Raw genomic sequence first — 23,259 nt, 5'->3', positions numbered from 1 at the left:
TAATACGAATACGTTAATACGATGATAAGTAAGGCCAAGGCTAAGTGTATGGGTAATACTGTCGCTGATGCTGTCACACCCCGAGATCGATGCGTCAATGAAATCCGGCATTGTTTAACAATTAATTGAAAGCAATTAAGCCTCGTAGAAAATGGCCAAAAACCAGTGTTTTTCATGTAAAAAAATTTTGTCTTTAAAATGACAATAGAATAACAATTTCATTACAGTAATGCGGAAGCGAAACAAACGAAAAGGTAAAAATCTTGATTCTTGATCTTGTCATTCGATCACCATCCCAGAAAGCTTTTTGTTCCCCCTCATTCATTTGCTCCTCAATCTTATCTGAAATTTGTAAGGGTGAGTGTTTTGAGAAACACTCAGCAAGTGGGGTCGATCAATTTCCAAAGATACATGTAGAACTTAATTTTTAAAGCATCTCTTTAACAAACATTCAAAACTTATTACTTTTTACTTATCATTATAGAACCAAATCAAATATGAGACAAAGATTATCAGACAATTCAGAGCAAAACAGAAGAAAATCAACACAAACACCACTGTTACTCATCTCATTTGCATGGTCAAATTGTCCCCAATATGTTAGTCCTCTAAGGAGGGAGGCCAGAACACAGTTTTATACCCACAGATGGGGTCCAGACAGAACACAGATTTATACCCACTGATGGGGACCAGACAGTTTCAATTATTGTTCAATTTCAAATTCGAATTGTAACAGTGTATTACAGAATTCACATTTATCAAACAGAATTTATCAAAAGTTTGAATGGAATTCAGCGGAATCAAAGGATGTCAAATTCAGAAAGAACATAACATTCATCAATGGGGATTTTAAATCAAATAAGCACTTATTTTCGAAAATTAGGACATACGTACACGCATGTCATGTTATATTTATGCAAAATTTAAATTACAAAAAAATACGTAACAAAAACCCAATTACCGGAATTTGAAGACGGGTTCCGAAAATTTGCTTGATTCTTGAACGAAGTTTCTCCCGAAAATTGGAAAAAACTTTGACGTATTTCTTGAGGAAATTATGCCGTCAATTCAACAGCACTTCGACGTCTTGAAAAAATTATGCCGTCAATTCAGAAGCACTTCGACGTACTTGCTGAGCACACGAACTGCACGAAGCTTCCTCCTTTTTCTTTGCTTACTTTCGCGGCCGAGCCTTTTTGTGGTGAGAGGAGACCGAAACTTTGAGGTGTTTTGGAGTGCTTTCATTCATCCATGATGCCACATTTATAGCTGATTTTTGTCCCCTTGAATTCCCCATGGCCGATCCCTTGATGGCCAAGAAAAGGATTATATGTGGTCAACATTTCATCCAAGCACCAAGAGTCATCTAGGTTTTCTAAAGGGACATTTCTTGCATAATAAATTTGTCCAATACCTTAGCTCCTCCTTTAACTCCCTTTTTGTCCTTTTTGGACAAGCATGGTTGAGCTTCATTGAGCTAAAATATTGAGTCCTTGAGCTGGGGGTTTATTTCTCTGATGACGACTCTTCGATTGATGCGGTTTCTTATAGCATAGTTTTCCATTAAGCTAATCCCCGAGCTTTGGAGCTACTTCCTCGAGTCGTGTTAGCTGAAAATTTAAGTTTATATTTGAGTTTTATAGTTAAGATTAATGTTTTGAGCTTAGTTTTGAGTTTATTTCTTACATGATCTTCTTCGGAAATTCCGGGATCTCACAGATGTCCTTGCCGCCTGGTACCGCGGTTACACGTAGATGGATCAATCGCCTAATACGATGATATGAAAGTCACAGCTAATGAACGGAATTCAAATTAAGAAAAAACGAACACGTATATGTTGAGTTATGTTATGAAATTGGTTACACTTTAACAAGTCACGATTATGCATACGATTTACAAGTTCATGAAATGTTTCTTTATTACCGTACTTTTGACTGTTGCTTGTTATGTATATGTATTTTCTATTAACGTTACAGGTATGTAGAGTCTTTAGAATCACTAGGTGTGAATGATGCACGTGAGCATGTTGTTGAGGAGGCTGGAGGTGCCGAAGTCTGAGTAGGCAGGGTTGGATGTGCGCACACGACCCTAGGACCATATTTTCCGCATAACATGTTTTTATGAGTCAGGAGTGGACATGGAACATTTTTATACGCTTGTTTTGACATGTTGAGAATTTTGTCAAGATTTTTACTTGTTTCTTATTTGCATGATTTTGAAACGAATGTCTAGGTGTGTTGACTTGTCTTTTATTTAAACTGCAGTATTTTATTGATTGCTTTTATTTTTAAAGGGTGTATTTTTCAGTAGTCTTGCATGCATGCCTTGAAGGTGATTTTCAAGATTTACAAAAAAAAAATAGTAGCATTTTAAAATTTATAGACATTTCAGATACTAATTCCTCAAACAATTCTTTTTTTCCTAAATCTTTATTCGTCAAGAGTATAAGCCTAGCTAGCATGCTCTAACTGAAAACGAATTTCGTTGGAAGTCTTTCTCCTCAAATCGTACCCTTTTTTGTAAAGTAAGAAGATTGATAACTTATTATGTACTCTAAATTTTCCTCGATGTCCACCAATATCTTATAACTTACTTTATTTACATAAGATAATGACCTTTTTTTTCCAAAAATAATACAAATTTCTTGTCTTCATAAGATATTATGAAATCCTACATATTTAAATTTAACACTTAGCATCCCAAATTTAACGTCTATATTGTTAATTATTGACACAAAATCAACTTCTATATCTGAATATCAAAACTTATATAATTCCTATCTCAGATTCTCATAAACAATTTAAAATCCCCGAGTCAGATATTTTATCTTAAGTCGGAAGCATATCTTAGATAGGTATATTCCCAAAAATTTAAGCAACTTATCTCTGATAAGTATGTTCCCAAAAATATAAGTCAACTTATCGTGATAGGTACCATTCCCAATATAACTCAACTTATCTATGAGATTTACATTCCCAAAAATATAAGTTAATACAATTTTTTTAAAAGGATTTTTACACTTATTTCTTTTCATATCATGTTTTTATAATAACCATAATACCAATCTAGCCTAGTTTATCATCTCTTCATCATCACTATTCTTTTTCCACTACATCCATATGTTCTTCTTCTTCTTCCATGTTTTCCACAACAAAGTGCATATAGTTATTTTGTTCTTCTAGTCTATCCATAGCACCATTAATCTTGACAATGTAACGTTCTTGCTTGCTAGCAAGGTCTTCGTGTTGGTGACAAGAGTGGTTAGCAAGATCCTTTTCATTTTCAATTCTTACTATCAACTCTCGGTTAAGGGAAACTAGTTATACCACGTGAGATGGGTTATGTGTTAGGGTGAGCTGGCTCTCTGGTTAATCAACGCGATGGGTGAGACGTTGTATATAAGTTTGAAACAGATTCTTAAACTCCCTGAGTTCTTTTTTCTCTTGTTTTTCTATAGCAAGTTGAGCCACTAGGGTTGCAATATCTCGGGTTTTGATGTTGCATGCGAAGGGATTGAGCATGAGTACAAGGGGTGGTCATTTCCAAGACAAATCAAATTAAAAAAGGATCAAAGTTACATTATTAGATAAGCAAGGTATTTGGGTCGAACATAATTTTTCGTGGGATTTTCCAGAAGTGGAAAGTTTAGCAAATTTCGCATAGATTGAAATTATGGAATCGTAAATGGAATCGAGTGTCGAGATTTCTATGCGATAATATAAGTCATTCAAATATACCAACAAATGGAAATAGCTCGAATTTTGAAATTTAAATAATAGAAGGTGAGTTTTATTTTTCAGAATGATTTGGATACGGTGGCATGAGTTCTGGCCAAATTTGACTTCTCAAATTTTGTCTATCAAAATCACAGCTGCATTATGAATCTCGCGGCTCTGATACCACTTAAATGTCACGCCCCAAGACCAAGGCGTCGGTGACATCCGGCATTGTAATATAACAATAACTCTTGTAGCCGAAAACCAGTACTTCTCATAAATATTGTCTTATACAATGACAATGGAATATAAATTACATCAGTAGTGTCGCGGAAGCGAAATACAAAAATTATAATACTAAAAGGAAGCGAATGATCTTCGTTCTTTCACTCTTGTCAGCTATAATGCCCGATAATTAGTCACTGTAATTAATGATGATTTATTTGTAATTTCATGTGATTAGGAAGGGATTAATCGGGACACCGAGAAACGTATTTGAAAACAGAATTATGAAAAAAATATTGGATGCAGGACCGCACCCGCGGTAGGTGAAGCACCGCACCCGCGGTCGTGCTACTGGAATTTTGGGAATTGATACAGTAGGGTGACCGCACCCGCGGTGCAAACAAGACCGCACCCGCGGTCATAGTTTCTGGAAAATGGATGTGGATCAGTACGCTGAGCGCACCCACGGTCCGGAATGTAGCGCACCCGCGGTGCGACGTGTTTTGCAAAGATGAGGCCACCTCGCCGTATGCATGCAATGATATATATAACATGAATTCCTTCGAAAATCAGTAGGGAAATCGAGAAAAGCTCTGGGGAAAAGAGTGAAAAATCCTTACGCCTTTTGTGAGAAATCCGTCCGTCTGATTTTGAATCCGACTTCGGTACTGAGTTCCTATCGACGTAGGCTACAACTGGACATGTTTTGAAATTATGATATTGTCAGAATTGAATAGGATTCATATATGATGTTCTTGATATGTTAGACATCGTAGAATCGAAGTCAGATTGAGAAACGGACTGATTATGGAATTGTTATGAATTTTTAGGGTATATTGATTTATACCAGACAGATTTGAATTGTGATTGGATTACAGATTGTATTGGATATGGGTTATGGATTGTAACTGTGATTTGAGGATATTGTATTGATGGGGATATTGAAATTGTACCGTTATGCCGTTGATTTTGAATTAAATCCAGATTGATCAGATTGTTATTGATTTGAAAGGTATATTGACATGAGATTATTGATATTGTCATTGCCATACAGACTGTGAATTCAGGACTTCGACTGAGCCAGAAACCGACAAACGGAAGGTATAAGTCAATGTGGTATTGGGAGATCGACTGAGTCGGTTTAGACTTGAGTTTCTCTAAATCACATACTTTACTTTATTGCATTGATATTTGCATTGATTTGACTGATGTACTTGTTCTCTTGAATTATAGATAGCAGGTATTAGACGAGTAATCTTGTGACAGAAGTGCCTGATAGTGGTGGGATCGCCACGGACACATTGCATGATGTCACAGGATAGTGTAGAAATCTTGGGACGGAAGTGCCTGACAGTGGCGGGATCGCCACGGGCACATTGCACGATGTCTCAAGATAGGATATTAGTGATAGAGCTACAGTCCATGACGGTTAGGTCAGGACACCGGATGTTTGGTTATATCGAGTAAATAGGATTGGAATTCTTCTATTACGGAATTCGATATAGGAACACCATATTTGGTTATATCGAGTAATAGAATTACTGTTCCTTCTATTACGGAATTCGATATAGGAACACCACATCTGGAAACCGAGATCCCTAGACTAGGATTGAGTCTAGTCTGAATGATAGAGTTATGAGCATTGTCGACAGTCTACGATTGTTTATGTTTCAGATTTTGATACATATATCTGTTACCTGATTACATGCTTTATATTTGTTTATATGATTGCATGTTCGTTGATTTATACTGTGATTATATTCTCACCGGAATTATCCGGCTGTTGTCTTGTTTGTATGTGTACATGACAACAGGTGGGGCAGGATCAGGGTCCAGGAGATGAGGAGAGATCGTGATAGAGTGGAGACTTCGGACTTAGATGTATTTAGAGTTTCGACACTTGATATTTAGATGCTGAACTTTAGTTTTAATGAATTGTAGACGGTACAGGACTTGTACTTTAATATATACTGAGTTGTATATTAGTTTGATGTAACTACGTTCCGCATTTTAAAAAGAAAAAAAAAATTAGACCATGTTTTATAATTAATTAATTAGTCCCAATGATGGTTAAGAACATGATTAGCGTCCGGGTCCCCACATCAGCAACCCCAGAACATCTCCTATTCTTCATCATTCAATTGCTCCTCATTCTTATATGGGGGAGAGATGTAATGGTTAAGTGTTTTGTGAAACGCTCAGCAAGTGGGGCCGATCGATTACCACAAATAAATAGAGAGATAATTTAAAATCATCTTCTAACATATTTTAAAACTTATTATATCGATTTATCATATCAGAACAAAATCAGAATTGAAATGTGGAACAGAGATTACCAGGACAATTCAGAACAAACCCAACACTGTTATTCATATCATTATCCATGGTCAAATTGTCCCCATATTTTAGTCCTCAAAGGGGTGATGTCATAACACAGTTTTATACCTACCGATGGGGTTCAGACAGAACACAATTTTATACTCATTGATGGGGGTCAGAACACGGTTTTATACCCACTGATGGGGGCCAGACAGAATTTACAATTTTCGTTCCATATCCAACTTGAATCATAACAGTGCACCACAGAGTCAGATTTATCAAACAACACTTATCAGAATTGTGAATGGACTCAGCAAAATCAAAGAAAATTGAAAACATAATGAACATATTGTACATCGATCGATATTTTAAAAGATGTTTTAGCATTTTTCCAAAATATTTAGACACGCTAACAAGTATGTCGTGAAAATACTTATGCAAAGGTTAATTTACAAATAAATATATAACAAAGCCCACTTACTCTTGATTCAAATACATGGCTCGAATTTGATTGTATCTTGGACAAAATTTTATCCAAACTCTGACATCACTTAGTCGGTTCTTTTGAGCAGAGTTTGGAGTTGTTTCAGCAGCACTTCTACGTGGTTTGTGGTGGCTCAAAATGACCGCATTAAGCCTTTCTTTCTTCCTTTCCTTGGCCTAATTCTTGGAGTGAAATGAGAGGGTATTTAAGTGTGATGTTTGTCTCAACATATGGGGTTATTTATAGGTGCAAAATGACCTTTCCTCTACCCCATCATTCAGCCAAAATTTGACTCTTAAAATGCCCAAAGGTGATGGTCCAATTAGCCTCCAAATGGTCAAAGTTTATCCACAACCAATGGTCGCCTTGGTGCACTCAATGGTTACTCCTTACACATTTATTATGTCCCATTTTTAGCTCCTCCCATGGCTGAATTTTTTTCCCTTTTAAGAAAAGCTTCCTTGAGCTGAAGGTTTAAGCTTGATAGATGTGGATTTTACGTATTTTTCGTACCATGTTTTGTCCCATTTTGTTGCATTTATAGTTTAGACTTCATGCATTTTGTCACGTTGTAGTTTATATTATGTTTTATTATTAATCATATGTCTCGGTATAAAAATGCAGGAGATTCATGCAAAAATAAGAAAAAAAAGAATTACTTGCGAAAGCCATCCGCCCGGGCGGAAACTTATGTCCGCCCGGGCGCGCCAAAGAAACGAAAAAGGATGAATTTGCGAAGACCACCCGCCCGGGCGGAAACTTACATCCGCCCGGGCGCGTCAAAGGAAAATTGAAGAGCTGAATCTGCGAAGATCTTCCGCCCGGGCGGAAACTTATGTCCGCCCGGGCGCACTCGTATTTTTGAAAAAAAAATAATGGACGATCCCTTACCTTAATTCTGAAAGGGAGAGGATATAGTAGGGGGTGGAGGCACGAAATCAAACATTCAAACTCTATTATTCAGCCGCCACAAGCCTTGGAGAGCATTTTGCGCTTGGATTGAAGATTTGAAGTTTTCCGGGCGTCGTTCTTCGTGTTCTTCGTCAATTCTCGTATTTCTAATTTAGTTTTCATCTTTTAAACTTTGTTTTGTTGATTTTCAATCATGAATACTAGTAGTTAAACTTTAATATTTTTTGGGATTTAAGGGGAGTGATAGGACTCGTTTTTACGTGTTTTTAGTGTTGTTTTCGAGTCGCATTCATGCATCATATTAGTTTGTTTTAGTTTAATTCAGCATTTTTCTATCATTATTTAGCATACGGCTGATCTCGTGTATTTTGTGGTTGTTTTGTAGGAATTGGACCGAAAAGTGGGATTTTATTTGGCACAGCAGCGAAGAGATCTCGCTAGGGCGGTCTAAAGTGACCGCCCCAGCGAGAATTTTAATCCAGCCGAGGAGTATTTGCGCGAACCTCTCGCTAGGGCGGTCAAAAGTGATCGCCCCAGCGAGACCATGGACATGGCCGATGATTTTAATTCGAGAACCACTCGCTCCAGCGGTAAAAAGTTGTCGCCCTAGCGAGCGACGAGATCAAAGAAGATTTGTTTCCAAGTTTTGTGGACTCTATTCTACACCTAACCTAATACACGAGATTGGGCGCCGTTTTTTGGGTCTGACACCATATTTTTCCATCACTTTTCTTGGGAGGAAGGCTAGGAGCAAAGAGATTTCGAAGACATCGAGATTTCCAAGCGTCGTGGCCGTCATCCATCGTCAACCTTAGTATTTTAATTATTCAGTTTTTATTTCTTAGATTGTTGTTGATTTCTAGCATGAATTTTAGTGGCTAAACTCTAGATTTGTTGGGATTTGTGGGGATCCTACCCCGTACTCGTTGTTGAACATTATTTAGCGACGTTTTTATGAGTGATTTGTTTATGCTTTTGTGCTTTCTTATTTCAATTGGAGTCTAGCTAACTTCCTTTGATTATTTCATGTTGTTGATGATTTCGATAGAATAATTGACAATAGGATCGAATAGTATAGACCACGGATTTACAATTTTAGTAGATATACGGAATTGGATACGCGTCGATAGTGATAATTCACCCGGATGAAAGCTAGCGGGTTCCATAGAACGTAATGCAATCGTGAACTGTTAAATAATTGAGGATACTTGATTACTGCATGTTTATGATTAGTATTAATATAGCTCGACAGAGTATATTAATTAGTCTAGGGAATTCCGTCGAATGCACGAGTAAAAGTCGAGTATAATTGTTTAAACACGAGTGGTAGGTGAACTGATAATTCCCAACAAATTCGTCTCTCATTTGATTTTCATCCAATTTAATCATTGATTTCTTGATTATTTTTTCTTGCACTTTAATTATTTCAGTTATTAAATTCACTTTAGTTTAATCACCAACTCAATCTATCGTTGCTGAAGAAATTTACTTGAAAATAAAGATATTGTAACGCAGTCCTCGTGGATCGATACTCGTATTCACTTACGTTTATTATAACTTGACTATCGTGCACTTGCGATATTTTAAATCGAGCTTTCATTTATAAAACAAATTTTGGGACTATTCACTGTGCAAGTTTTGCTCGATCAAGTTTTTTTGGCGCCGTTGCCGGGGACTGTTGATTCACAATTTTTTATTTTTCATTTAAATTCTTTAGTATTATTTATTTCATTATTATTTGATACTCTCATTGTGTTGCAGATTTTTCTTGTGGTGAATGCCAAGATCACTTGACGTGGAGCTTGAATTTGACCCTGAAATCGAAAGAACTTTCCGCAGGCGAAGACAGCAACAAAGACTCAAAGAACAGATGGAAAGACACGAGCAAGAACGTGGAGAGGAACAGCGTGACAATAGACAAGTTGAGATACCACGTCGCATTCCAATGTTGGATTATGCACAACCGTCTCTTGATGGAGCACGTCCAAGCATCGTGAGACCAGTCATCCGAGCTAACCAGTTTGAGATCAAGCCAGCTATCATTCAGATGATTCAAAACACTGTTCAATTTGGGGGAAGTGCACTTGACGACCCTAATTCTCATATAGCTGATTTTCTTGAAATTTGCGATACTTTTAAGTTTAATGCTGTGTCTGATGATGCTGTTCGTTTGCGTTTATTTCCATTTTCACTAAGAGATAAAGCTAAGGCGTGGTTAAACTGTTTGCCTGTAGGGTCTATCACTACATGGGAGGATATGGCGAAGGCATTCCTGATCAAGTACTTTCCTCCGTCGAAGACTATGAAGCTGAGAGCCGACATTACTACTTTTGCTCAATATGAGCTAGAGTCACTTTACGAGGCATGGGAGCGCTATAAGGACTTGTTGAGGAGATGTCCCTACCACGAGCTACCTCTTGGGTTAGTTGTTCAAACTTTCTACTACGGTCTGCTTACTTCTAACCGTACTATGATAGATGCTGCTGCCTGTGGTAACTTACTGAGAAAGACGGCTGAGGAAGGATATGAGTTATTAGAGGAGATGGCTGCTAGTAGCTATCAGCCTCAGTCTGATAGGTAGAGACGAGGTGCTGGAGTTAATCAAGTTACTGATTTGTCTGCGGTGTCAGCACAGTTAGAGGCTTTGAACAGAAAGATTGATGGGATGAGTGCGAGTGGATCGGCTATGCGTCTGCAAGAGATTTTCTGTGATAAGTGTGGAGGTGAGCATGACGTGCAGGATTGCCAAGACGGAAATCCATTCTATGTGCCTGAAGGAGCACCGGTAAAACAAGTGGTATTCCAGAATCCGTCCAAGAAATGACCCGTATTCAAACACATATAATCCGGGATGGAGGAATCACCCAAACTTTTCATGGGGAGGTCAAAACAACCAGAATCGCCAGCAAAGAGGTCCACCATATGGGATGCACCAAGGGTTCAAGCAAGAACCGCCTCGGGAGGAGAAATCTAATTTAGAGCAAATGATGACTAAATTCATTTCTGCGACGGAGACGAGATTTCAGAACCAGGATGCATCCATAAAGGGGTTAGAGACTCAAATTGGGCAATTGGCTAAGTTGATTGCTAACAGGGAGCAAGGAGCTTTGCCAAGCAACACGGAAACTAACCCGAAGGAACATGTGAAGGCGGTGGAATTGCGCAGTGGAAAATCACTTGAGTCTAATGAGAAAAAAAACAAGCAAGGTGAGGATGAGGTGGAACATCAAGGAGGTAAGTCTTCTAACTCTACATTTACACCTATTGCACCGAATAAAATTGTTATCCCCCCACCTTTTCCTGCAGCAATGAAAAAAGCTAAGATAGATGCACAATTTGGTAAATTTCTTGAGATATTCAAAAAACTGCATATTAACATCCCGTTTGCTGATGCTTTATTGAATATGCAAAGTTATGCAAAATTCTTGAAAGATATCTTGGCGAATAAGCGGAAGCTAGAAGATCATATGACTGTGAACTTGACTGAAAATTGCTCCGCTTTAGTTCAAAACAAGATGCCTCCAAAGCAAAAATATCCAGGGAGTTTCTCTATACCTTGCATTATTGGTGATATTAATTTTCATAAAGCTCTATGTGATCTTGGTGCGAGTATTAATTTGATGCCCTATTCTGTGTTTAGGAGACTGGGATTGGGTGAACCCAAGCCAACTAGGATGTCATTGCAGCTGGCTGACAGATCTGTCAAGTATCCACGTGGGATTATCGAAGATGTCTTGGTGAAAGTGGATAAGTTTATTTTTCCTGCAGATTTTGTAGTACTTGACATGGAGGAAGATTTAGAGATGCCTTTAATCCTAGGGAGACCATTTCTGGCTACAGGGAAAGCACTGATTGATGTTGACGAGGGAAAATTGAGACTGAGAGTTGGAGAAGAAGAAATTATTTTTGATGTCTTTAATACTCTCAAGCACACAATGCACAATGATAGTTGTTTTCGTGTTGATGTCTTAGATTCTCTCGTTTGTGATTTTGTGCAGGATGGATTGCAAGAGCCATTGGAGGCCACTCTCACTACGGAAAAGCAGGAGGACGAGTTAGACGAGGAAAAGATGGAGATGGTAGCTCACTTGAATGCCATTCCACCTTGGAGAAAGCAAGTGAGGCTTCGACTAGAGGAATTGGGAGACAGAAAAGATTTAATGCCTCAAAAGTCGAGCCTAGAGGAGCCACCTACTTTGGAGCTCAAACCACTACCTCCACATCTCAAGTACGTATATCTAGGAGAAAATAATAAACTGCCTGTTATTATTTCCTCTTCTTTGACAGATGATATGGAGAGTAAGCTCTTAGGAGTCCTTAAGGAGCATAGAGGAGCATTCGCTTGGAAAGTTGCGGACATCAAGGGGATAAGTCCTTCGATCTGCATGCACAAAATTCTGATGGAGGATAAATACTCACCCCTAGCACAACCTCAAAGGAGACTCAATCCAAAGATGCAAGAGGTAGTAAAAGCTGAAACGATCAAACTTCTGGATGCAGGTATTATCTATCCTATCTCTGATAGTGCGTGGGTAAGTCCTGTACAATGTGTGCCGAAAAAAGGTGGGATTACTGTTATTACCAATGAAAAAAATGAGTTGATTCCCACTAGAACTGTTACGGGTTGGCGTGTGTGTATGGATTATAGGAAATTAAATGATGCAACCCGTAAAGATCACTTTCCCTTGCCATTTATTGATCAAATGATTGAACGATTAGCCGGTCATGAATTTTACTGTTTTTTGGATGGATATTCGGGATACAATCAAATCACAATTGCACCTGAGGACCAAGAGAAAACTACTTTCACTTGCCCTTATGGTACTTTTGCGTTTAGACGTATGCCCTTTGGTCTATGCAATGCACCTGCTACATTTCAAAGATGCATGACCGCTATCTTTCATGACATGATTGAGAATTTTCTTGAAGTTTTTATGGATGATTTCTCCATTTTTGGCTCTTCATTTAATGAATGTTTAGAGAATTTAAACTTGGTGCTTATTAGATGTGAAGAATGCAATTTGGTGTTAAATTGGGAGAAGTGTAATTTCATGGTGCAAGAGGGGATTGTGTTAGGACACAAGGTGTCGGAGAATGGAATCGAGGTAGACAAGGCCAAGGTGGAAGTAATCATAAATCTACCACCACCTGCATCGATAAAGGGAGTCAGAAGTTTCCTAGGCCATGCGGGTTTTTATAGGCGTTTTATTAAGGATTTTTCTAAAATTGCTAAGCCTTTATCCTCTTTGTTGATGAAAGATGTTGAGTTTAAGATTTGATTCTACTTGTCTGCAGGCATTCGAAATACTCAAGGAGAGCTTGGTGACAGCACCTGTTCTGACTGCCCCTGATTGGGAGTTACCGTTTGAGGTGATGTGCGATGCTAGTGATACAGCTGTTGGTGCGGTGCTAGGTCAAAGGAAGAACAAGGTATTTCATACCATCTACTATGCAAGTAAGACCTTAAATGATGCTCAATTGAATTACGCTACTACTGAAAAGGAATTACTTGCTATAGTATTTGCTTTTGAGAAATTTCATTCATACCTTGTTCTGTCTAAAGTGATTGTGTATACAGATCATTCTGCCCTAAAATACTTGCTTGCTAAGAAAGATGCGAAACCTAGGTTAATTAGGTGGATTTTACTATTGCAAGAATTTGATCTCGAGATTCGAGATAAAAAGGGTGTAGAAAATGTGGTTGCTGATCATCTGTCTAGGCTTGAGGATGTTAGAATTAATGGCGTTGATACTGATATAGATGACTGGTTCCCTGATGAGCAATTGTTTGAGGTGAATGCGTGCCCTTGGTATGCCAATGTTGCAAATTTTCTTGTCACTGGCACACCTCCCCCAAATTTATCGTTTCACCAAAGAAAGAAATTCTTTTCTGACGTGAAATATTATTTTTGGGAGGAACCATTTTTGTTTAAGATCTGTGCAGATGCCATGATAAGGAGATGTGTAGCGGAGGAGGAAACCAGTCAAATTCTGAACCACTGCCATGACCGTGAGGTAGGTGGTCACTTTGGACCCATACGGACGGCATCTAAGGTACTTGAATGTGGCTTCTATTGGCCAACTCTTTTTAAGGATGCTCGTTTGTATGTTCTCAATTGTGATAGATGCCAACACACAGGTAATATTTCTAACCGTCATGAGATGCCTTTGAATAATATTATTGAGTGTGAAATATTTGATGTGTGGGGGATTGATTTTATGGGTCCTTTTCCTGCTTCTTTTGCAAAGAAATTTATTTTGGTGGCAGTGGAGTATGTGTCGAAATGGGTGGAGGCAGAGGCTTGTGCCACGAATGATGCACAAGTGGTGTTAAAATTTTTGAAGAAACACATTTTTAATCGATTTGGTACACCACGTGCAATCATAAGTGATGGTGGTACCCACTTTTGCAATAAAATTTTTGATAAACTATTGGGCAAATATGGTGTCACCCACAAAGTTTCCACTCCATACCATCCCCAAACTAGTGGACAAGTTGAAGTGTCCAATCGAGAGATTAAGAGGATTCTAGAGAAGACAGTGAATGTGAATAGAAAAGACTGGTCCATTCGGTTAGATGATGCTTTGTGGGCTTATCGTACTGCTTTTAAAACACTATAGGCACTACACCATATAGGTTACTTTTTGGTAAAGCATGTCATCTACCCGTAGAAATAGAGCATAGAGCATACTGGGCGACCAAGGCACTAAACTTTGATTTTGCTCTTGCAGGTGAAAAACGGTTGCTGCAGTTGAATCAGTTAGACGAGTTTCGAGGAAAAGCGTATGATCTTGCACTATCTTACAAGGAACGCACCAAACGAGCCCATGATAAACACATTGTAAGAAGGGAGTTCAAAGTGGGTGAGGCGGTGCTGTTATACAATTCTCGCTTGCGACTTTTTCCGGGCAAGCTGAAGTCCAGATGGTCAGGACCATTCATCATAGCCGAGGTGTTCCCATCAGGTGCAGTGGTGTTGCATGATGGCAAGGAAGGGACGTTTACTGTGAACGCCCAAAGATTAAAGCACTATATTGGTGGCACAATTGAGCCACAAATTGGAGTCACTCGGCTCCATGACAGTCGTTGAGGACACGGGTGAAAAGTCGAGCTCTAGACTATAAATTGAGAACTGCTTCTTCTCCTTTTTATTCTTTTTCCTTTATTCCTTCATCGTATCATTTGCATTTAGGTAGTTGCATGGCATGGCATTCATTGTTTTTATTTATTTTTTCGAGAGTATCTCGCTAGGGCGGTCAAAACCGACCGCCCCAGCGAGACGTCGTTTTTTTCAAAAACATAGCCACCGAGAAAGCCTCGCTCGGGCGGTCACTTTTGACCGCCCCAGCGAGTGAATTTTTTTAAAAATTGGTTTTCCTGGCGAACAAGAGTGAATTTTTTAAAAATTGGTTTTCCTGGCGAACACTCCTCGCTAGGGCGGTCACTTTTGACCGCCCCAGCGCGCCCTCATATTTTTCAAACAGTCTGTCACCGAAAACCACTCGCTAGGGCGGACACTTTTGACCGCCCTAGCGAGTCGCGCATATTTAAAAAGCTGCGTCGCGTTTTTTTTCTTTCCCACTCGCAAACCCTCGCCTCCCTTCTCGATTTTCGGCGCCTCCTCCATCTTTGAAGCTCAAATCTTCTTGTTTTGTGATATTTTCAGGAAAAGACTCGATCTTGGTTGCTACACTCCACCGGGACGCGTTTACACTACAATTTCTTCTACTCTGGTCATCTTCCAAGGATTCCGGCGAGCTTCTCCGGCGAACTTCAAAAATTTTCCGGCAACTTCAGACTCTTTGCACTCCCATCTCGACATGGCACCTAAACGGTCTAAGAGGGACGAGGGTGGAGTAATTTTTTAGCACAACCGAATGCTGCGGTGATTCCAGTTGTGCGTGAATTCTATGCGAATGCTCCGGAGGGGAGTGAGCATAAGGCATCTGTGCGGGGGCGTCGAGTCCCATATGATTCGAGAACTATCAATGACTTGCTGGGTTTACCGTCGGTGGATGACTCTGAGTTTCAGGCGTGGGTACTCAACCCGGATTATGATTCGATTATACACACACTCTGTTATCCGGGCACCACGTGGAAACAACCGGGGACGTATACGGTTTTTCTTGAAAAATTTTTGAGAGTGGAGGCGGCAATGTGGTATGCGTTTCTATCTAAGAGATTGATGCCGGTCGGGCATACGAGTGATGTCCAGCGTGAGCGGGCGGTTGTTCTGTATGCCATCCAGACTGGGATGGCGATTGATGTGGGCAGACTCATCTTTGGACAGCTCAACATGTGCATAAACAGCAGCAATTTGGCGTTTTATTTTCCGACGATCGTGACTGAGTTATGTGCCCGAGCGGGGGTGATATTTGCTGATGATGATGAGTGGCTACCACCGATGAGAGCTATTGATGAAACTCTTTATCGATCCAAGAGGGAGAAGAGGCAGGCAGAGCTGCCCGAGGATGTATTTTTCGAGTATGGGGGCGCAGCTCAACCACCTCCGGCTTTAGGACATGCACTGCCTCCTCCGCAGCCACGCCGCCGTGCCATGCGAGATCGCATCAACGAATTGGGCGCTTGGGCCACTTACCAGACTGAGTATCAGGCCGTCAATCAAGCTCATATTCAGAACGTCGAGTACTTGGTACAGGGGATCTCCACGTATTTGGGCATCGACACATCCGGCCAGCCACCACCACCCGCATACCCGCCACCCTTCCAGTTCCCGTACCATTATCCTATGCCGCCACCAGCTGACGAGGGAGTCCACCACCTGAGCATGACGAGGATGAGGAGTTCTGATCAGGGGAGTTCACTGTTTCCTCTTTCTTTTTATTTTTATTTTGTTTGTTTTGTCATTACATTTGCATTCATTCGTTTTTATGTTTTTAGTCTTTGTTTCGTTTTGTGCTATGAGGGCATGGCACAACTCTAGTATGAGGGGGTGGGTAGATTGTTTTGGTTGTTTAGTTAATTGGTAATTGTTTTGATTGTTTAGTTAATTGGTTTAGTTTCGTTGCATTTCTGTTGTTTGGTGTCGTTTATGTTGATTTCTTTTGTTGGGTGTCGTTTATGGTGAGAAGCCATCGTTTATGAGCCAATGATGATTTGAATTGATAGGTTACAAAAGAGTTGATTGGGTCACGTCGTGAATGATACTCTTGATTGTTAAAGCATGAATTTCGGTAAAAAATTTAAACCTTTTGAGCACACATGTGTGGGGACTAGAACTTTGTAGGAATAATGATGAAATTTGAAAGTTTTGTGTGGTTAACTTGAACGGCACCATTTATGAGTTGATTTGGCATGTAAACCCGTGAAAACAAGTCGCTAATTGGGACCTTGAATGAGAAAATTTGATTTGCCTTGAACTTTACATTTACCTTTTTTCCATTGCACTGAATTACAATGTCATACTCCTAACCAGCCGTGATCCAAAGTATTATATTCTGAGCCAATGGAGTACATGTGTGAAAATTGTGCAATTAAAAAAAAAAAGAAAAAAGAGAAAAAAAAAAAGAAAGAGATGTAAGGTGAGGGGGAGCCGAAATAAAAGGAATGAAATTCTACTCCTAGGCTAAAAGTTGGAGATGTAAGGAGACGAGGAAAGTCAGACGAAAAGTCTCGACAATTGCACAATGAAAATGATCGGTGTACTCCCAACTTGTAGCCACTTGAGCTTATTTTCCTTCTTTTCGACACCCTTATCTGTACTTAAAAGCTGAATATAGTTCAACTTGTGGCTAGTGATGAATGGACACGGGGATGCATGCTAGTGAGACTTGTATTGAAGTGTTAATTGAGTAACTCGCATGATTTGATAATTGATCTATTTGAAGTACGAATGACTAGACCCATCATGACACACACACACGTTCAAATTAGTGTCGAAATTTATGTGTAGATGAGAATGAGTATTCGGTTGCGATTTGACTTGATTGGTTATGGGAAAGTAAACTGAGGCATGAACATAAACGTTGTTAACTCACCATTGACATTTACTCGTGTTAGTTTTTTTTCTTGGTTGAGTTTTCTTTTTGTGTTTGTTGAGTTTGTTAGAATCTCGTGCTTTAACCTATTTTACTCGAGGACGAGCAAAAGGTTAGTATGAAGGGGTTGATAGGACTCGTTTTTACGTGTTTTTAGTGTTGTTTTCGAGTCGCATTCATGCATCATATTAGTTTGTTTTAGTTTAATTCAGCATTTTTCTATCATTATTTAGCATACGGCTGATCTCGTGTATTTTGTGGTTGTTTTGTAGGAATTGGACCGAAAAGTGGGATTTTATTTGGCACAGCAGCGAAGAGATCTCGCTGGGGCGGTCAAAAGTGACCGCCCCAGCGAGAATTTTAATCCAGCCGAGGAGTATTTGCGCGAACCTCTCGCTAGGGTGGTCAAAAGTGATCGCCCCAGCGAGACCATGGACATGGCCGATGATTTTAATTCGAGAACCACTCGCCCCAGCGGTAAAAAGTGGCCGCCCTAGCGAGCGACGAGATCAAAGAAGATTTGTTTCCAAGTTTTGTGGACTCTATTCTACACCTAACCTAATACACGAGATTGGGCGCCGTTTTTTGGGTCTGACACCATATTTTTCCATCACTTTTCTTGGGAGGAAGGCTAGGAGCAAAGAGATTTCGAAGACATCGAGATTTCCAAGCGTCGTGGCCGTCATCCATCGTCAACCTTAATATTTTAATTATTCAGTTTTTATTTCTTAGATTGTTGTTGATTTCTAGCATGAATTTTAGTGGCTAAACTCTAGATTTGTTGGGATTTGAGGGGATCCTACCCCGTACTCGTTGTTGAACATTATTTAGCGACGTTTTATGAGTGATTTGTTTATGCTTTTGTGCTTTCTTATTTCAATTGGAGTCTAGCTAACTTCCTTTGATTATTTCATGTTGTTGATGATTTAGATAGAATAATTGACAATAGGATCGAATAGTATAGACCACGGATTTACAATTTTAGTAGATATACGGAATTGGATACGTGTCGATAGTGATAATTCACCCGGATGAAAGCTAGCGGGTTCCATAGAACGTAATGCAATCGTGAACTGTTAAATAATTGAGGATACTTGATTACTGCATGTTTATGATTAGTATTAATATAGCTCGACAGAGTATATTAATTAGTCTAGGGAATTCCGTCGAATGCACGAGTAAAAGTCGAGTATAATTGTTTAAACACGAGTGGTAGGTGAACTGATAATTCCCAACAAATTCGTCTCTCATTTGATTTTCATCCAATTTAATCATTGATTTCTTGATTATTTGTTCTTGCACTTTAATTATTTCAGTTATTAAATTCACTTTAGTTTAATCACCAACTCAATCTATCGTTGCTGAAGAAATTTACTTGAAAATAAAGATATTGTAACGCAGTCCTCGTGGATCGATACTCGTATTCACTTACGTTTATTATAACTTGACTATCGTGCACTTGCGATATTTTAAATCGAGCTTTCATTTATAAAACAAATTTTGGGACTATTCACTGTGCAAGTTTTGCTCGATCAGGGAGCCTACCCCAAACTTTGATTTGAATTAATTTATGTTCGATTGTTGCGTTATTCTTGATTATACTATTGTTTAATTGTGTTGTTGAAGCGTAGCTAACTTTAACAACGTTTTTATATTGCGAGTGAGTTCGAGAGAATAACTTGTGATAGGAACGAGTAGTATAATCCGTGGATCTACAATTTACATAGACATATGAAATTGCTACGCGCTGATAGTCATAGTCCTTAGGGTCGAAAACTAGGGGATTTCATAAATCGAAATGCGATTCACTCTTGATAAATAATTAAAGACATTTAATTACTTCATTGAGTTGAATTAGTTTGGCATAGCTCGAGAGAGTGTGTTCAATTGAATAGAAAATCTTATCGGAAGCATATACTCACTATCGAACGAATTAATTAATTAAAGAGGGGTAGGTGAACCGATATTCCCAACAAATTCATTTCTCATTGAATTTTACTCAATATTTTAGACATTAATTCTCATTCGTTATTCATTGAGTTGTTTTATTTGCACATTTATTTGAGCATAGTAGTGTTAAAACAATCAAATCCATTTTTCGTCGCTAAATGTTCAATAACTGAAAATAACAATTGTTAAATACGGTCTTCAGTGGAACGATACTCGTACTCGCGTACACTATACTATTACTTGACATCGTGCACTTGCGATAAATTTTGAGCATACAAAACCATATTTTTATTGGGGATTTTACTGTGCAAGTTTTGCTCGATCAAAGCTCATGAGCTAGGGGTTTCCTCGCATGAATCAAATAAGATTTCTTGATCTGAGGGTTTTAGCTTATAAGTTAGAGGTTTCCTCCCAAGAATCAATGAGAGCTACCTTGAGTTGAGGGTTTAAGCTTGTGAGCTAAGGATTTCCTCTTCCAAGCGACATCCCTTCAATTTTTATGGTTTCACATCGTATATATTTCTTTTGAGCTAATCCCTCGAGCTTTTTGAGATAGTTTGATTCGAAAATATGGATCCTCACATCAGTTCTTCAAACATTTAACTCACTTGAGTCAGCAGTTATAAAGGCAGTCAAAGCCACTATAGTAGCCCAAGCAATGGAATGTAGTCCAACTGTGTATGCCGATCGGGCAGTCTTCACACAACTATACTTTGATCTCATTTTTCTCCATCTAAAAGTTAAAAATTGGGATATGGGACAAAAATTGCACATTCTAGTGGAAATCGACAATTCAAAACCAGTTGAGGATTCAAGCAAACCGAAGCTTATGAAGAAATGACTCCAACTGGACCAGTCCAAATAAACCGGTTGTTGAAAATGTTCAAGAGACAGTTAATCAACTTATTTCTTTAAAAGCTCAAGCTTCCTCCTCCACCGCACTTATAGTTCTACCAATTTCTGATCAAGCAGCGATAACCACATATGCTAATGATGATCTATCTTTAGCTGAAGTGGATGAGCTGTAATGACCCCAACCTTTATTTTGAATGAAGTATTAATTAATATATGATTAAAGGGTTGTTAATGAAATATTATTAAGGAATTGATAACTCGGGATCAACCTGTTGGGATCCATCGAATTTAAAATTGACAACCCAATCTATTTCAGATTACATTATCCCAAGAATTCCAACTAGATGAATGAGATTTTAACAATTGAAAGATAAGATTGATTCGGATTTTCTGAATTAGTTCTGATGCAGCGTATAAATGGAAGTTTATTTCATTTAATTCATGCACTGTTTCCTACAGCTACTCTCTATGGAGTTCTAGCCTTATACCTTAGGTTTTCTAGCCAGTTTCTAGGACAGTTTAATGTCGGGAAGTTTCGGAGCTAGTGTCAACTCGAGGAGGGGTCGGTGAATCTGGACGTAGATCGAGACATCATCAGCGCGGGCTGATGATGTCTCGATCTGCGTCCTAATTCACCGAGCTGATGACGGACGCGTGTATAATCTTAAAGCCTTAAATACTAATTTAAGGATCATTAGGAAGAACTTTGAGGTATGTTTGGTAATTCAGGATCTTGTTTGATTGTGATTTCATTATATTGGTATTGTCTAGGTTCAGACGAGTAACTATCTGTCAGATTGTTTTAGTGAGGTACGTGATCTGCTGACTGAGATATCCAAGAATAATATACACACTTATATGCTGCATATTTATTTGTTGCATGACACATGTTTTAGTGCTTTGGCATATTATGCATGACATATCATGTTGGGCCGGATATCTTTTGAGACATACCTCATTGTTCGGACCACTCAGTCTTGTTCTGTATTGTGGACGATTGTTCATCGAGAGCTACAATGTCTGATGGGACCCGCGATCTCTAATGACCCTAGAAATTGTAAGTCCAAGTCTTAATGATGAGTGTTGGAGCCAAAACATGCCTAGGACAGATCATAGACTACACACTCGGGCACCTCTAGACTGAGCACGAGATTCTTGACTTGATCCTTATATCCGAGCATATTGAATTTCTCTTGCATCATATCATTTTGTATACTCGTACATTCTCGTATTGGGCGATTGTCACTCACGTCCTTTTTTCATCTTGGGCACCCTATTCCACGAGGCAAGTCTTAGGTTGGACGGTTCAGACGGCCCAGTGGCTTTAGAAGTTAGGTTTTTGGTTGCGATCAAGTGGAGGTTTTATTTGATTTATCGTATTCTCGTGCATGATTATGTTTTCGATATGGTTTTATTAACTTTTTAGACTGAGATTATTTTTCTTTTTTTTTTTGGATTTTAAGATGATTAAGTTCTTTGGTTTTTACTATTTAATTTTTGTTATCAAGTTTAAAATTTTCATGCTTATTAGTCTGTTTAATATTGGTTTGGGTAAGAGTACTATATGAGCTACTATTATCAGTTACGAAAGATATTCAAAAAGAGTTCTGTTTAGAGCAAGCCTTCGGATAATTAGTTCCTTAACAAGTTCTCAAAGAAGTAACTGAGCCAGGTGTTGAGGTTGTACAGATAACAGAAGAAGTTCAGTTTCTATCTGAACAAATAAGTGCTGAAGAAGCCAGACCAACAGTCTAAGAACCATTAGTTTCAACTGAACTAACTTCTACTATTGTGGTTCCTGAGACATTTTTTCTTTCTGAAGATTCTATTCAAAAAAATTAAGCTAGAAATATGGCTATTGAAGAAATTGCTGCGACTACTGTTTATCCAGAACAACCTCCGAGTCATTCAGTTCAAGAGAAACCAGTTGGTGAAGTAGCTGAAGATGTTGAAAAAAAAAAGCTAAAACTGGTCAACTAACAGTTTTGAATTCCAGTGGGAAAAGGAAATCCAAGAATATTACTGAAGATCTCTCAGCTGAACTACCAATCGTAACTAATGTGATGCTAGAAATTATATTGTCAAATCTAATAGACCTTGGTTCAATCATCTCTCAAGTGAAGCCAACTCAGCTGATGCATTCTTTAATTCTGGACACTCTCAAGAACCATACAATGAAAGACTTGAAGAAACTGACCAAGGATGTGTTTGCCTTATCCACGACTATCGAAAATTGAAAAGAGAGGCAGTCACAATACCTAAAATGAGTATTTCTCAAGAAATACTCAGCCAGATGATCGATTTTGTGTTGTCAGATCGTGATTGGGTTATATTGAGTTCGAAATTATTTATTTATTAATTAAATAATAGTACTAGTAGTGATGAATGTTAATACGTAAAAAAGTCTCATAAAATTTAATAGAGTAATCTATGATTAATTAAAAAAATTAAATAAAGGTTATTTAATTTTTATTAATGTGTTTATGCATATATTATTTGTACATGTGTAGATGTATAAATATATATACACCTATATTTTATATGGAGATATAAGATATGTATGAAAAATAAATATATCATGCATTATCAAAAGTTGATTAATATATGATATAATAGTAAGATGAGAATTTATTTAATGAAAATTAGGAATCTGGAGGGGGTGAGATTAGGAATCTTGATGGGAGAGGGATTGCTGATATGATCAAGAATCAACCTCTATAAATATTTTATTGAAGGTCATATGAAATAAGACTTTTTTTACAGACACAGTTTTTTTTCACCGAAACTTTTCTCCCTCTC

This window comes from Primulina eburnea, chromosome 15 (assembly GCF_022965805.1).
Source record: "Primulina eburnea isolate SZY01 chromosome 15, ASM2296580v1, whole genome shotgun sequence".
NCBI classification, from domain to species: domain Eukaryota; kingdom Viridiplantae; phylum Streptophyta; class Magnoliopsida; order Lamiales; family Gesneriaceae; genus Primulina; species Primulina eburnea.
Note: the sequence above shows the minus strand (reverse complement) of the source record.